This window comes from Mauremys mutica, chromosome 2 (genome assembly GCF_020497125.1).
Source record: "Mauremys mutica isolate MM-2020 ecotype Southern chromosome 2, ASM2049712v1, whole genome shotgun sequence".
Classification (NCBI taxonomy): Eukaryota; Metazoa; Chordata; order Testudines; family Geoemydidae; genus Mauremys; species Mauremys mutica.
In genome coordinates this window covers 43,212,653-43,226,794 of record NC_059073.1, presented here as the reverse complement: position 1 = coordinate 43,226,794, position 14,142 = coordinate 43,212,653, and positions in this window count along the sequence as shown.

The window sequence follows — 14,142 nt, the reverse complement described above, 5'->3', positions numbered from 1 at the left end:
AACAAAAAGAAAATACAGAATCTCTATGAGCCCAAGCTGGACACTCATAGGGTATAACCTTATCAATCTCTGGAGAGAATTCCCCCTCCCCCTTTTCTCAGTAAAAGCAATATCAGCAAACAGGAATAAAGCATTTCCTTTAGCAAACACACAATTGCAAATATAGAAATCAAATCATAAGACTAATTCGCCTTTCTAATTAATACTCACTATAATTAGTAGAAACTACTCCAGGAGAACTTGGAGACATGACTGTCCTCTTAGATTCAAAAAGAGTTCTCACACAGACAAAGGCTTCCCTCCACAGAGATTTGGAAAAAATCTTATCTCTGATTGGTCCTCTGGTCAGGTGGTCACCAGGTACTACATGTTAACCCTTTCCAGGGAAAACAGACTTTAACCCTTAACTATCTGTTTATGACACGCCCCCCAAATCGCCAACAGTGGGAACTACTGGTGGTGATTTCCTCCTAGAACTGTAAAATAAACAGATAAACAAAACACATGCACTATTACATATACTACTAAGTATGTAAACAACAAGATATTTGACATTGAACAACACTTTTTATGCATTTGCCCGGACATAGTTGGCGACGTCCTTGCCCATCCTCCCAGTGGAAGGACTTCCCCAACCTGTCTTTGGTTTGTTGACCCCAGAATGCCCACTGGGATGTCAGGGCCCAAGCTTAAGAGCTTGTCCCAGTACTTAGTTGGAACTACCAACTGTCTTTGAGGATGCTGGCCTTCCTGGTGTTCACCAGAAAGAATGTCCTTATATAAAAGTCCTTGTTTTACAACAAACTGGAATTGGGTAGAAGAGCTGAGAGGCGGTGGGTTGCTTTGTGCCGCCGCCCAAGCTTTCTTAAGGCTGTCATCGGCTTCCTGCTCAGTCTGGAACTGTTCCCTTGAGGCGGGAGACACCAGTTCCTTTGGGAGCGATGTAGGTGATGAGGTTGTTTCTATTGACTGTGGACCGCTCTCCGCTGGTGCACAAGGTGATATTTCAGGCTCTGGCTGAGCCTCTTGGGTAGAGTTGTCTGCTGCTTCTGCCAGTTTAGGCCCGTTGGCGCCCCCTGGCGGTGGAGTTGCAAGCGCTGGCGTCAGTGCTGGCGCTGGTTCTGCCGCTGGTTGCTTTTCCAGTTCCGGTCCTGGGACTGGATGTACTATGGCTGCTGTAGTTGTTGGCATGAGATCCGGTTCCACCACCTCTGTCTGGGTCTCTGGTAACACAGACAGGGTCCTGGTGGATGGCTCAGGAACAGGGATGGGAGTGCCTGCTTGTTTGGCCTGGCCGCGGGTGACCACTCCCCCCCTCTTGGCCAGCTGCACATGGTTGGCCAAGTCTTCCCCCAGTAGCATGGGGATGGAATAATTGTTATAGACAGCAAAAGTCCACTTTCCTGACCAGTCCTTGTACTGGTCTTCAGGGATGCTGTACCCATGGCAGGTCCTTTTAACCTTTTTGAAGAAGGCCTCAGTGTCCTCACCTGCCATGTAGGTGGGAAATTTCTTGGGATGGGGAACAGTGCCTTCTGGTGCTGGCCACACCCCTCTGCAGTCAGTGAATTTTATGTGTGGCTTGCTGGTGTTGCTTTTTGGTGCTGGCCACACCCCTCTGCAGTCAGTGAACTGGTTTCCCCAATTCCTAACCCTTTCTATTCCCGAGAGACTGAATAGAAAAGAAACAAAACCTTTTCATTTGCAAATGTGTAGTTGCTGTTTGCTGATATACTGAGAAAACCAAAAAAAAACTGGTTTGTCCTGTTTCTAGCACTTGCTAAGTACCTCACAGTGGGGGTCCTTTCTAACAAGCCTCCTAGAAAAACTTGCACCTCTTCCCTAGCTGTTTTTAAGCGGACAGAAAGAAAAAAGAAAAGAAGAAGAAAAAAAATCCTTTTCTAACACAGCCCGTTAGAAAACCTTATTTCCCCCAGCTAAACCCAGCTGAAAATATGTTTCCAAAAAAACAATCTTCCTCTCCTTCTGAGTTGTGGTACTAATAAGCCCAGCTGACCGGCTGGTGCTACTTAGTACCTGCGAGAAAAGTGTAGTAAATCCTCTCAGGGATTTGTATTCCCTGGCTCCAGAGGATTTCAAAAGACACAGGGAAAAAAAATCTGGCTGGAGGGTTTCTGTCTCCCCCCCCCCAAACCTGTTTTCCCCACTGGATGGGAATGTACTTTGTCGAGCACTTCCCCCCACCTTAGGAATCCTGAGTGATACCTGATATCACAAAGGAAGGACACACCTCTAGGGAAGAGTTTTTCCTCAGCATAGCCAGCAGAGAAAAAAAACTCCTTCTAACCCTGAAAACTGCTTCAAAACTGCCTTTTCCTCAAGCTGCCTGTCCAAGCAAACAGAAAGAAAAGCTGCTTTTTGGTAGAAATGCCTTGCCAGGTTCGTCACCGCTGCCAACCATGTCATGGGTCTACCCTCACTTGAAACTGGGGGGTTTCAAAGTGAGGACCCGCATGCCACCATGTCAAAGGTCTCACCCCCACATTGGAGCCGAACAGCTCCAAGTGGGGGTGAGACCTTTGACATGGTGGCATGCGGGTCCTCACTTTGAAACCCCCCAGTTTCAAGTGAGGGTAGACCCATGACAGTATCTTTTTAAATATTTCTCTCCCTCATGCAGCTGCAAATTTTTCAAGCCTCCCTACTCCATCCCAAAGGCTAGCCCAGATAAGGCAGAGGAAAAAGAAGACGCGAGATGAAATGTTCTTGGATATTATGGAAGTTACACGCAAGGAAAGAGCTCATCTGAATGAGTGGAAGGACGTGGTATCAAATTACAGGAAAGATGCCAGTGAACGTGAGGACAGGAGAGACACCCGAGATGAGAGGTGGCGGCAGGAAGACCGGCAGGAAAATCAGAGGTGGCGGCAGGAAGATCAGCGGTGGCGGGATGCAACTCTGGGGCTGCTGCGTGATCAAACTGACATGCTCCAGCGTCTGGTGGAGCTTCAGGAACGGCAGCAGGATCACAGAGTGCCGCTGCAGCCCCTGTATAACCACCCTCAACCCTCACCATGTTCCACATCCTCCTCACCCAGACGTGTAAGAACGCGTGGGGGGAGGCTCCGTGCACCCGCCCACTCCACCCCCGTGGACAGCCCAACCAGAAGGCTGTCATTAATGTGAAAAATTTTTACTGCCCTTCTCCATCCCTCCTATCCTCCTCCCAAACCACACCAAACCACACCCTTACTTCTCTCCCTCTTTTTATAATGAATTAATGAATTAATAAATAAATCATGATTTTTAAAATATAGTGCCTTTATTTGCATAAGTAAGCTGTACTCGAAGGGGGAGGGGGAATTGCTTACAGGGAATGAGTCAATCAAGGGGGGTGGGTGTTCATCAACAAACACAGCAGTCACACTGTACCCTGGCCATTGATGAAGCTCGTTTTCAAAGCTTCTCTGATGCGCACCGCTTCCTGGTGTGCTCTTCTAATCTCCCTGGTGTCTGGCTGCGCGTAATCAGCGGCCAGGTGATTTGCCTCAGCCTCCCACCCCGCCATAAAGGTCTCACCCTTACTCTCACAGAGATTGTGGAGAATACAGCAAGCAGCAATAACATAGGGGACATTGGTTTGGCTGAGGTCTGAGCGAGTCAGTAATGTGCGCCAGCGCGCCTTTAAACGGCCAAATGCACATTCCACCACCATTCTGCACTTGCTCAGCCTGTAATTGAACAGATCCTGACCACTGTCCAGGCTGCCTGTGTATGGCTTCATGAGCCATGGCATCAAGGGGTAGGCTGGGTCCCCCAGGATAACGACAGGCATTTCAACATCCCCAACTGTTAATTTCTGGTCTGGGAAGTAATTCCCTTGCTGCAGCCATTTAAACAGAGTAGTGCTTCTGAATACGCGAGCGTCATGAACCCTCCCTGGCCATCCCACGTGGATGTTGGTGAAACATCCCTTGTGATCCACCAGTGCTTGCAGCACCATTGAAAAGTACCCCTTCCGGTTTACGTACTGGGTGCCCTGGTGCTCCGGTGCCAAGATAGGGATATGGGTTCCATCTATCGCCCCCCCACAGTTAGGGAATCCCAGTGCAGCAAAGCCATCCACTATGGCCTGCACGTTTCCCAGAGTCACAACCTTTCGTAGCAGCAGCTTAGTGATTGCTTTGGCTACTTGCATCACAGCAGCCCCCACAGTAGATTTTCCAACTCCAAATTGATTCCCAACTGACCGGTAGCTGTCTGGCGTTGCAAGCTTCCACAGGGCTATCGCCACTCGCTTCTCTACTGTGAGGGCTGCTCTCATCTTGGTATTATGGCGTTTCAGGGCAGGGGCAAGCAAGTCACAAAGTTCCATGAAAGTGCCCTTACGCATGCGAAAGTTTCGCAGCCACTGGGAATCGTCCCACACCTGCAACACAATGCGGTCCCACCAGTCAGTGCTTGTTTCCCGGGCCCAAAATCGGCGTTCAATGGATAGAATCTGCCTCATTACCATCAGGATCTCCAAAGCGCAGGGGCCCGCGGTTTGAGAGAATTCTGTGTCTACATCCTCATCACTTTCATCGCCGCACTGCCGTATCCGCCTCCTCCTCGCCTCGGTTTGAAGGTCCTGGTTCACCATATACTGCACGAGAGTGCGCGAGGTGTTTAAAACATCCACGATTGCGGTATTGAGCTGAGCAGGGTCCATGCTTGCTGTGTTATGGCGTCTGCACAGTTCACCAAGCAAAAAAGGCGCAAAACGGTTGTCTGCTGCTTTCAGGGAGGGAGGGGTGAGGCTGTACCCAGAACCACCCGCGACAATGATTTTTGCCCCATCAGGCACTGGGATCTCAACCCGGAAATTCCAAGGGGCGGGGGGGCTGCGGGAACTATGGGATAGCTACGGGATAGCTACCCACAGTGCAACGCTCCAGAAATCGACGCTAGCCTCGGACCGTGGACGCACACCACCGATTTAATGTGTTTAGTGTGGCCGCGCGCACTTGGTTTTATACAATCTGTTTTGCTAAACCAGTTTATGTAAAATCGGAATAATCCCTTAGTGTAGACGTACCCTTGCACATCCTAGCTCTAAGATTATAGAATAGTTAGTAGACCAGTACACAAGAGTGTAACTAAAAGAAATGGATGAGATAACATTAAGACAAAACTGAGAGTTATCCTCTGTAGTAGGAAGAGGGCCTGAAACATAAGCCCATGTATTAGAGGACTGGTATGAGGCCTGAGGCCTGGCCTAAAGTAGTCAAACTTTGCTGCTATAAAGCAAAGTTAAGTTATGAGCAAGAGGCAGACCCTGCTCACAGAATCTGGCAAGAACAGGGCTAATATTGCAGAAACACACATTCCTAAGTGGGGCTAGGCATAAGAATATATACCCAAAGACATTCCAGAAAGGTGGTACCAGAACACCTCGATACCAAACACACTCCCCAAAGATAACAGGAACACACCGACCCATCCTAAAGATAAGGTCCAGATGACAGTGTGATGGACAGAGATGTACAAGGTGTTGGGTGGTAACTGGCTACATCAGAGGGTGTCAACTAACTATATTAGAGGGGCAGTGCGTAACTTGTTTGTAATGATGTATAAAAAGATATCTCAGAGGGATTGTCTTTGGCTGGCCTAGGGGATAATGGGAAGTCCCGCCATTAACTGAGCTAGTCCATTGCAATGGGCATACATGTGTTAGTGTACCTGTAACCATTGAGTCAGGACATTAGGACCGTGCTTCGTTAGCAATAAATCTGACCAGCTTCCTTCGCTCCAAACTGAATCTGTGGATTTATTGGGCCGTTTGATTGGAGCCCGCCGTATGGGCTATCTGGCCAGAGTCCAGGCCCACTGACAGCAATTCCAGGCCCCAGGGCAGAACAGTCAATGGGCCCCCACACACACTCAAGCCACGCCAACGCGGACATGGTCCGCCTGATATTTGGGTGGTGCTGCGTCTGCACTGGCTGGTGCCCAGCGATCTGCAGGCTGCGCTGCTAGGCACACTCTTCAGGCATGACCAGAGCTTGCACATACCCACCTGGTAGGGTTGTCAACTGTCTAATCGCGCAAACCCATAGACCTTTGCCCCGCCCCTTCTCTGAGACCATTCTCCTGTCACGCCCCTTCTCCTAGGCCCTGACCCTCCATCGCTCGCCCTCCCCAACCCTCACCCACTTTCACCAGGCTGAGGAGTGGGGGTGGGTGCAGGCTCTGGGAGGGAGTTTGGGTGCAGGAGGGGGTGCAGGCTCTAGGCTGAGGCAGGGGTTGGAGTACAGAAGGGAGTCAGGGGGTCGGCGCTTACCTTGGGTGGCTCCCAAAAGTGACCAGCACACCTCTCTGGCAGCGGATCCTAGGCAGGGAGCCCAGGTGGTCTCCGTGCACCGCTATCCGCAGGCACCGTCCCTGCTGCTCCCATCAGCCACAGTTCCCAGCCAATGGGAGCTGTGGAGTCGGCGCTCGGGATGGGGGCAACGCATGGAGACCCCCTCCCGAAGGGCTGCAGGGATGTGCTGGCCACTTCCAGGAGCAGTGCAAAGCGAGGGCAGACAGAAGCTTGTCTTAGCCCCACTGTGCTGCTGGCAGCAGCTGGGGGCCAAAAGGCTCTTTTAAATCACCCAGACCCCTGGGCAATTGCCTCCTTTCCCCCGCTCTGAGCCACCCCCACTCCCTCCACTCCCCCATTGGCGAGCCTGCCAGAGTCAGTATAGCACGCAGAAAAAACACACACATACAGCCAAACATCTGACCACATTGGTAACCCAGAACCACTGATTTGGTAAGTAAGCAAGCTGTCCTCTGTAGGAATCACAATCTAACATGGCAAAAAACTGTGTGTTAGGGAATCCCTTTAACTCCTCCCTGAAAATCATGTTGGGGACACATAATTTAAAAAAATACTGTTGAACCTTTCAAAGAAGTTAAAGGGTGTCATACAGTTTTGAGATCAGTGAGAAGAAAAAATTCTCCACAGAGAATATAAAAGAAAACTGAAAAGTATTAGTGCCTAGGTCTCATGGTTTATAAAGGGTTGGGACTGTTCCAGTAACATCCAAAAGAGTTTGGCAATGGTCCAACTGGCATTTATGCAAGAACATCTGCAAAGAAAAGGAGGGGTCCATTGCCCAACAGTCATTCTGATACCAACATTAAATTGACCTATTGGTACAGTACATATGGATATGAAAGAACAAGACAACAGAGGAAAAAGAAATGAGGTTTTTTAAATGTTATGTCCATTTTGACTACTAAGAACAAACTTTAAATCCAGAAAAAACAATGAGAGGCAAGGATGGAGTGATTTGTGATAAATCAATCCTACACTTGTGTATGTTCTATACTTTAAGCTCATGGGGAGTCTCACTGAAGTCAAGCTCTTTGGGGCATGCCTTTACTTATTATGTACAGCACATGGCAGAAACAGTAATACATACAAACATTTAACAATAACAATGAATAGTTCAGAAGGCTTGGCTCTGGATTCTAGAATTAAAGTGTATATTTATGATAAATACTTACCAAACAAGAGACATAGGTTCAAGTCTAGGGTGCTGGATGCAGATGATCTGCACAGAACTTCACACCATGTTTGTGTACATTTGAAGGTGACTCAGAGCTCACCTTTGTGATTCCGTAGCTTCTGAGCAGGATCCGTTCCCTTGTATCAAGTTACAGTAACCATAGGACTGCTCTAGTTTATGCTGGCTGTAAAGACTTGAAGGGGCCAAATTTATAGCAAAGGATGTGCTTGGCAAAAAGACACCATGGCTATGTTCCTATCCTCTAGGGACCCTCCTTTTTCCATATTACACCAGCAGAAGGGGAAAGGAGTGATATAAGAGCACCTACACTAGCTATATGTAGGGCCCTACGAAATTCCCAGCCATGAAAAATGTGTCATGGACCGTGAAATCTAGTCTCCCCCCATGAAATCTGGTCTTTTGTATGCTTTTACCCTATACTATACAGATTTCACAGGGGAGACCAGCGTTTCTTATATTGGGGATCTTGACCCAAAAGGGAGTTGCAGGGGGTCACAAAGTTATTTTAGGGGGGTCACAATATTGCCACCCTTACTTCTGCACTGCCTTCAGAGTTGGGCAGCTGGAGAGTGGCAGTTGCTGAATGAGGGCCCAGCTCTGCAGGAAGCAGCACAGAAGTAAGGGTGGCAATACCATACCATGCCATCCTTACTCCTGTGCTGCTGCTGGCAGCAGCTCTGCCTTCAGAGCTGGGCTCCTGGCCAGCAGCCACTGCTCCCCAGCTGCCCAGCTCTAAAGGCAGCACCGCCACCAGCAGCAGCACAGAAATAAGGGTAGCAGTACCACAATCCCTCCACAACTCCTTTTTGGATCAGGAACCCTACAATTACACCACCACGAAATTTCAGATTTAAATTGCTGACATCATGAAATTTACAATTTTAAAAATCCTATGACCGTGAAATTAACCAAAATGGATCATGAATTTGGTAGGACCCTAGCTATGTGCCACTGGGAGATCACCCTTACATTGAAGTGAAACTTCCTGGACCAGTTAAATTGGCTTTAGGGATAGATTACACTAATGATGAAGTGTAAAGAAGACACTGCAATGCAAAATCTGATCTTAGGTCTCTCACTTAGGCATTGTCTACACTTAAAATTGATACCGGCAAGCTATGTCGGTCAAGAATGTGAAAAAGCCATGCCCCCTTGTGACATCTATGCCAACAACCCCCACACTCCAGTTCCTCTCCACCATGTAGACATAGCTGTGCCAACAAAAGAGGGCTTTGGTCTGCCTAGCTATGTCATTCAAAGAGGTGGTGTTCCTATACTGGCAGAACTCCTTGTTCTGTTGGTGTATGCTGCGTCTACATTAGGTGGCTATGCCAGCATAGCTATGCTGGCATAGGCTCTGTAGCATAGACACAGTTTAGACAGGAAGAGATGGCAGGAGGCATTACCTCACAAATAGCTTACTAGCTGAGCAAGAGCTACATTTAAGGTACAAATCTTTTTTTTAACATCTAGCCTGAGTAGTAGATATGAAGGAGAGAAAATGGGAAAGCACCTTCCCCCCAGCCTATAGAGGAACTGCAGCACTGCTGTGATAAGGCTACATCAGTCCACTGGCCGAGGTAGCCATGCACTCTTGTGATGAACCCACCTCCTCATGAAATGGGTATCAGAGGATCCACAAAGCAACAGACTCCCTGCTACCAGTGGCACTGAGCTCCTTGCCAGATGTGCAGCCCCCAGGAATTTTGCCACAACTCCTGGTGCACCAGTTCTGTTTCCAGGGGAGCATCTGTAGTCTTGGAAGAGGGAACAGTGAGTTGTAAAAAGATATCTGAGGGGTTGTTTGATAATCATGGTGAAACAAAGAACGTCTGCAGGGAGAGGAGAGATGACAAAAGAGGGAGCAAAGAACTAAGTTCACGATTTTCCATGTTTCAATCTTGCTCTTTACTTTAATCACCTGCTTCTATTTTGGAATGTGTAGTCCTATTTTCTTTTGCTGCATGCTCTGGGGAATGCTATATTTAAGAGGTGAGATTTCCAGTGAACATTTCCATTTTCCCTGAAAAATGCAATTGACATGGGAAGTCATGTTGGCAGAGGAGAGAGAGTGAGAGAGTCCTAAATCCTCAAAGGTTTCTAGGCATCTAACTTACCAGGATTTTAATGGGAGTTTAGGTGCCAAATCCATTTGAAGATCTGGGCCAGAGTCCTTGAAATAGCTAGGGTCAAGCCTATTAACAGCTTTGAAGAACAGTATGAGAATATTATTTTAGATTTGGTATTCAATGGATAACCAAGGTAGTATCTGGAGCTCTGATGTATTCATTCCACCCTGTAAGGCTGAATGACACAGACTTGCACTGAAACAACAATCTCACACCTTTTGTTATTATGGTGGAAGACTGTGTCTTTTGAAATAAAAATACCCTATTTTGATGTTTGCGTAATTTGTTATTTTATCAATTTAAGAGAACGGAACAAAGACACTCTTCAAATAGGGTCAGCTAACATGATTTTACAACACACCTTTTTATCCCCTAGAATCTAGATCTAGACAAATCTATTTCCCAGAACTATGCTGTTATCATCAGTGATGCTACCACTTGGTGGTGCCACAGTTCTGCTTTTAGATAGCTCTGGTCCTTAAGTTCAATCAGTTATATTTTGGAATTTAGCCTTGACCTGAATTCTTGTAATGTTTTCCTTCATATGCTAGTTTATTATAATAGTACTAATATCTAGCTTTTATATAAAGTGGACTCCATTTATAAGAATCACTAATACACCTCTACCCCAATATAATGCGGTCCTCGGGAGACAAAAAAAATCTCACCGCGTTATAGGTGAGACTGCGTTATATCAAACTTGCTTTGTCCCCCGCCCCGTTCCTTGTTCCCTGACCGCCCCCCCTCCAGAGACTCCCATCCCTAATCACCCCCAGGACCCCACCCAACTCCCCTGTCCCCTGATTGCTCCGACCCCTATCCACCCCAACCCCCTGTCCCCTGACAGGCACTCACAGGCAGCAGCAGGAAGCGGAGCAGCCTGGCCCCAGCCCACTCCACTCTGCCACCTCCCAGCCGCGGCACTCCGCTTCCCGCCGCAGGTGAGTGCAGGGGGGTTGGGGAAAGGACCCCCCTGCTCTGTACTCACCTCTGGCGGGAAGCGGAGCACTGCTGCTGGGAGCTGGCAGAGTGGAGCAAGCTGGGGCCGGGCTGCTCTGCTTCCGCCACTGCTGGTGAGTGCCGGGGAGATTCCTTCCCCCAAACCCCCTCCCCTGAGCAACACGGCTGGGGTTACGGCTAGGGAAGCAGAGCGGGCTGCTCCCAGCCCCCCACTAATCCTCCAGGCCACTCTGGGACTGCAGGGCCCCCAAAAGTGCCTCACTCTCCCCCCCCTGCTTCCATGCCAGGGAGGGTTTAAAAAGGTCTCCAGCAATTGGGGCCAGCTGAACCTAATTAGTCCCCTGGTAACCCCTGTTCCAGCTGAACCTTATTTCTCCATGGCTATCTCTCCTCAATGGATAGGGAGAGGCCTTTTAACCCCTCTGGGACTAATTACTACCTCTCCCTTTGTAGCCATTTGTCCTGGGTTTGCCACATATTCCCCCCCTCCCAGCTCAACACTACGGGGTTGGGCTACTTGGGTCGGAAAGCAGTGCACCCTCGACAGGCCATCCGCATTGCCATGTTGGGTTCCAGACCTATGTTGTACTGTGAAGTGGAAGGGTTGAAATGACAGAAACCATCTTGTTACTCTCACATTTTTGTCCTTGTTTTGGTGCATCCACTGCAAAGGAGCATGGACCGTGACCAGGGTAAACCTCCGTCCAAACAGATAGTAGCGGAGGCTTTCTATGGCCCATTTTACTGCCAGGCATTCCTTCTCCACTATGGCGTATTTCCGTTCCCTAGGTAGGAGCTTCCTACTGAGGAAGAGGACCGGGTGTTCCTCATCTCCGACCATTTGTGAAAGCACCGCCCCCAGCCCTACTTCAGAGGTGTCTGTTTGTAGGATAAACTCCTTCTCCCAGTCCGGGGCTACTAGTCCGGGTCTGTGCAGAGGGCCATCCTCAGATCTGCAAAAGCGGCTTCGGCTGTAGCAGACCATTTTACTATGTCTGGGCCCCGAGCTTTGGTTAGGTCCATTAATGGGCATGCCTTGGTGGCAAAGTGGGGAATGAACTGTCTATAGTACCCCACTAGTCCCAGGAATGCTCTGACCTGTTTTTTCCAGAGTGGTTGGGGCCACTTCAGTATAGCTTCTAACTTGTTGAGCTGGGGCTTCACCATGCCCCTCCCCACTATATACCCAAGGTACTTGGCCTCAGCTAACCCGATCGAACATTTGGAGGGATTTGCAGTCAGTCCTGCCTTCCTCAGGGTGTCCAGGACTGCTTTTGCCTTCTGCATGTGCGTCTCCCAGTCGGGGCTATATATGATGACGTCATCGAGATAGGCTGCCGCGTACTTTCCATGGGGTCGTAACAGTTTGTCCATTAGCCGTTGGAAAGTAGCGGGGGCCCCATGCAACCCAAAGGGGAGAACAGTGTACTGATATAGTCCTTCTGGAGTTGCAAAGGCCATCTTCTCCTTGTCTGCCTTGGCCAGGGGGATCTGCCAATAGCCCTTGGTAAGGTCAAGGGTAGACATAAACCGTGCCTTTCCCAATCGGTCAATCAGATCATCAATCCTGGGTATAGGGTATGCATCAAATCGGGACACCTCATTCAGCTTGCGGAAGTCATTGCAGAACCTCATACTGCCGTCTGGCTTAGGCACTAAAACCACGAGACTGGACCATTGACTATGAGATTCTTCAATGAGTCCTAAGGCCAGCATCTTCCTGACCTCTCTCCTAATCTCTTCTCTCTTGGCCTCCGGGATCCAGTATGGCTTGACGTTCACCTTCACTCCAGGCTCTGTGAAGATGTGATGGTGAACCTCAGTCGTCCTGCCTGGCTTTTCCGAGAACACATCCTGGTTGCGTTTGATCAGGCTGATCACTTCTGATCATTGTTCCGGAGTCAACTTTGGGGATATTCCCACCAGGTCGGGCTGGTTGCTTTTAGGGGATGGTGCCCCCAGCGCAACCGCCAGAGCTTCTCTATGCTGCCAAGGTTTCAGCAGATTTATATGGTAGATCTGCTCCAGCTTCCAGCGACCTGGCTGTCGGACCTTATAGTTGACTTCTCCTATAGCTTCTATTACCTCATATGGCCCCTGCCACCTGGCCAGGAGCTTGCTCTCCGCTGTGGGTATGAGCACCATCACCCGGTCCCCTACCTGGAACTTCCGGGTCATTGCTTGACGATTGTAGTATGTCCGTTGTGCCCCTGGGGCCTTCTCCATGTGTTCACGCACAAGGGGAGCAACTCGGGCTATTCTGTCTTTCATCTGCAGCACATGTTCCACAACGTTTCTCCCCGGGTTCGGCTGTTCTTCCCAGTCTTCTTTAGCCAGGTCCAGTATGCCCCTGGGGTGGCGACCATATAACAGCTCAAAGGGGGAGAATCCAGTGGAAGCCTGAGGAACCTCCCGTACGGCAAACAGTACATAAGGCAGCAGGGTGTCCCAGTCTTTCCCGTCACGACTAATCACTTTCCGTAACATGTTTTTCAATGTCCTATTAAAACGTTCGACAAGGCCATTGGTCAGGGGATGGTAGACCGATGTTCTAAGGGTCCGTATGTGGAGCATGGTACATAGGTCCTTCATCAGTTTAGACACAAAGGGGGTCCCTTGGTCCGTCAGGATCTCCTTAGGTATTCCTACTCTGGAAAAAATCTGGACTAATTCTTTGGCTATGATCTTGGACATGGTATTCCATAGGGGTATGGCCTTGGGGTACCGGGTGGCATAATTTAGTACTACCAGAATGTACTGATGGTCCCGGGCTGATTTCTCCAATGGCCCTACTATGTCCATAGCTATTCGCTCAAATGGAACCTCAATAATTGGCAGAGGTACCAGAGGGGCCCTTAAGTATGGTCGGGGCCCATGTATTTGGCATTCCGGACAGGAGGTACAATATCGCCGGACTGCCGCATAAATGCCAGGCCAAAAAAACCTCTGTAGAATCTGATCAAGGGTCTTATCTACTCCTAGATGGGCCCCGAACAGATGACTGTGGGCCAGATCCATTACCGCCCTCTGATGCTTCCAGGGGACCAAGAGTTGTTCTATTACTTGCTCTTGGACCCGGACTACTCTATATAGCAGATCCTTCTTAATCATATAATATGGCCCTGGGCCCTTAACTCTCCCCTCCACTGGGACCCCATTTACCTCGACTACTTCCTTATGAATATTGTGGTATATGGGATCATTGGCCTGATCCTGACCAAAATTCCCACGCGCGGTCCCCATTTCTCCAAATTCTGGGGGGTCTACCTCCGTCTCCCCCTCGGGGAAAGCCCCTGGGGAACCAGGTCCAATTATAGGGTTGTTGATGGCCGACCCAGTCCCGCTGTCAGCTGAGCCCCTTCTTTCCCCTGCCAGCGTAGACTTCTGGTACTGGGTCAGGATCTTCGTCCCCCTCCTTTTATCTGCCCTCCGTTCCCTCCGAGTCTTCCTGGACTTCCCCAGTGAGAACAAATTCTGGCTAAACTCATGGAAGGCTGGGGGAGAGTCACCTATCTGGGCCATACCTTGGGTCC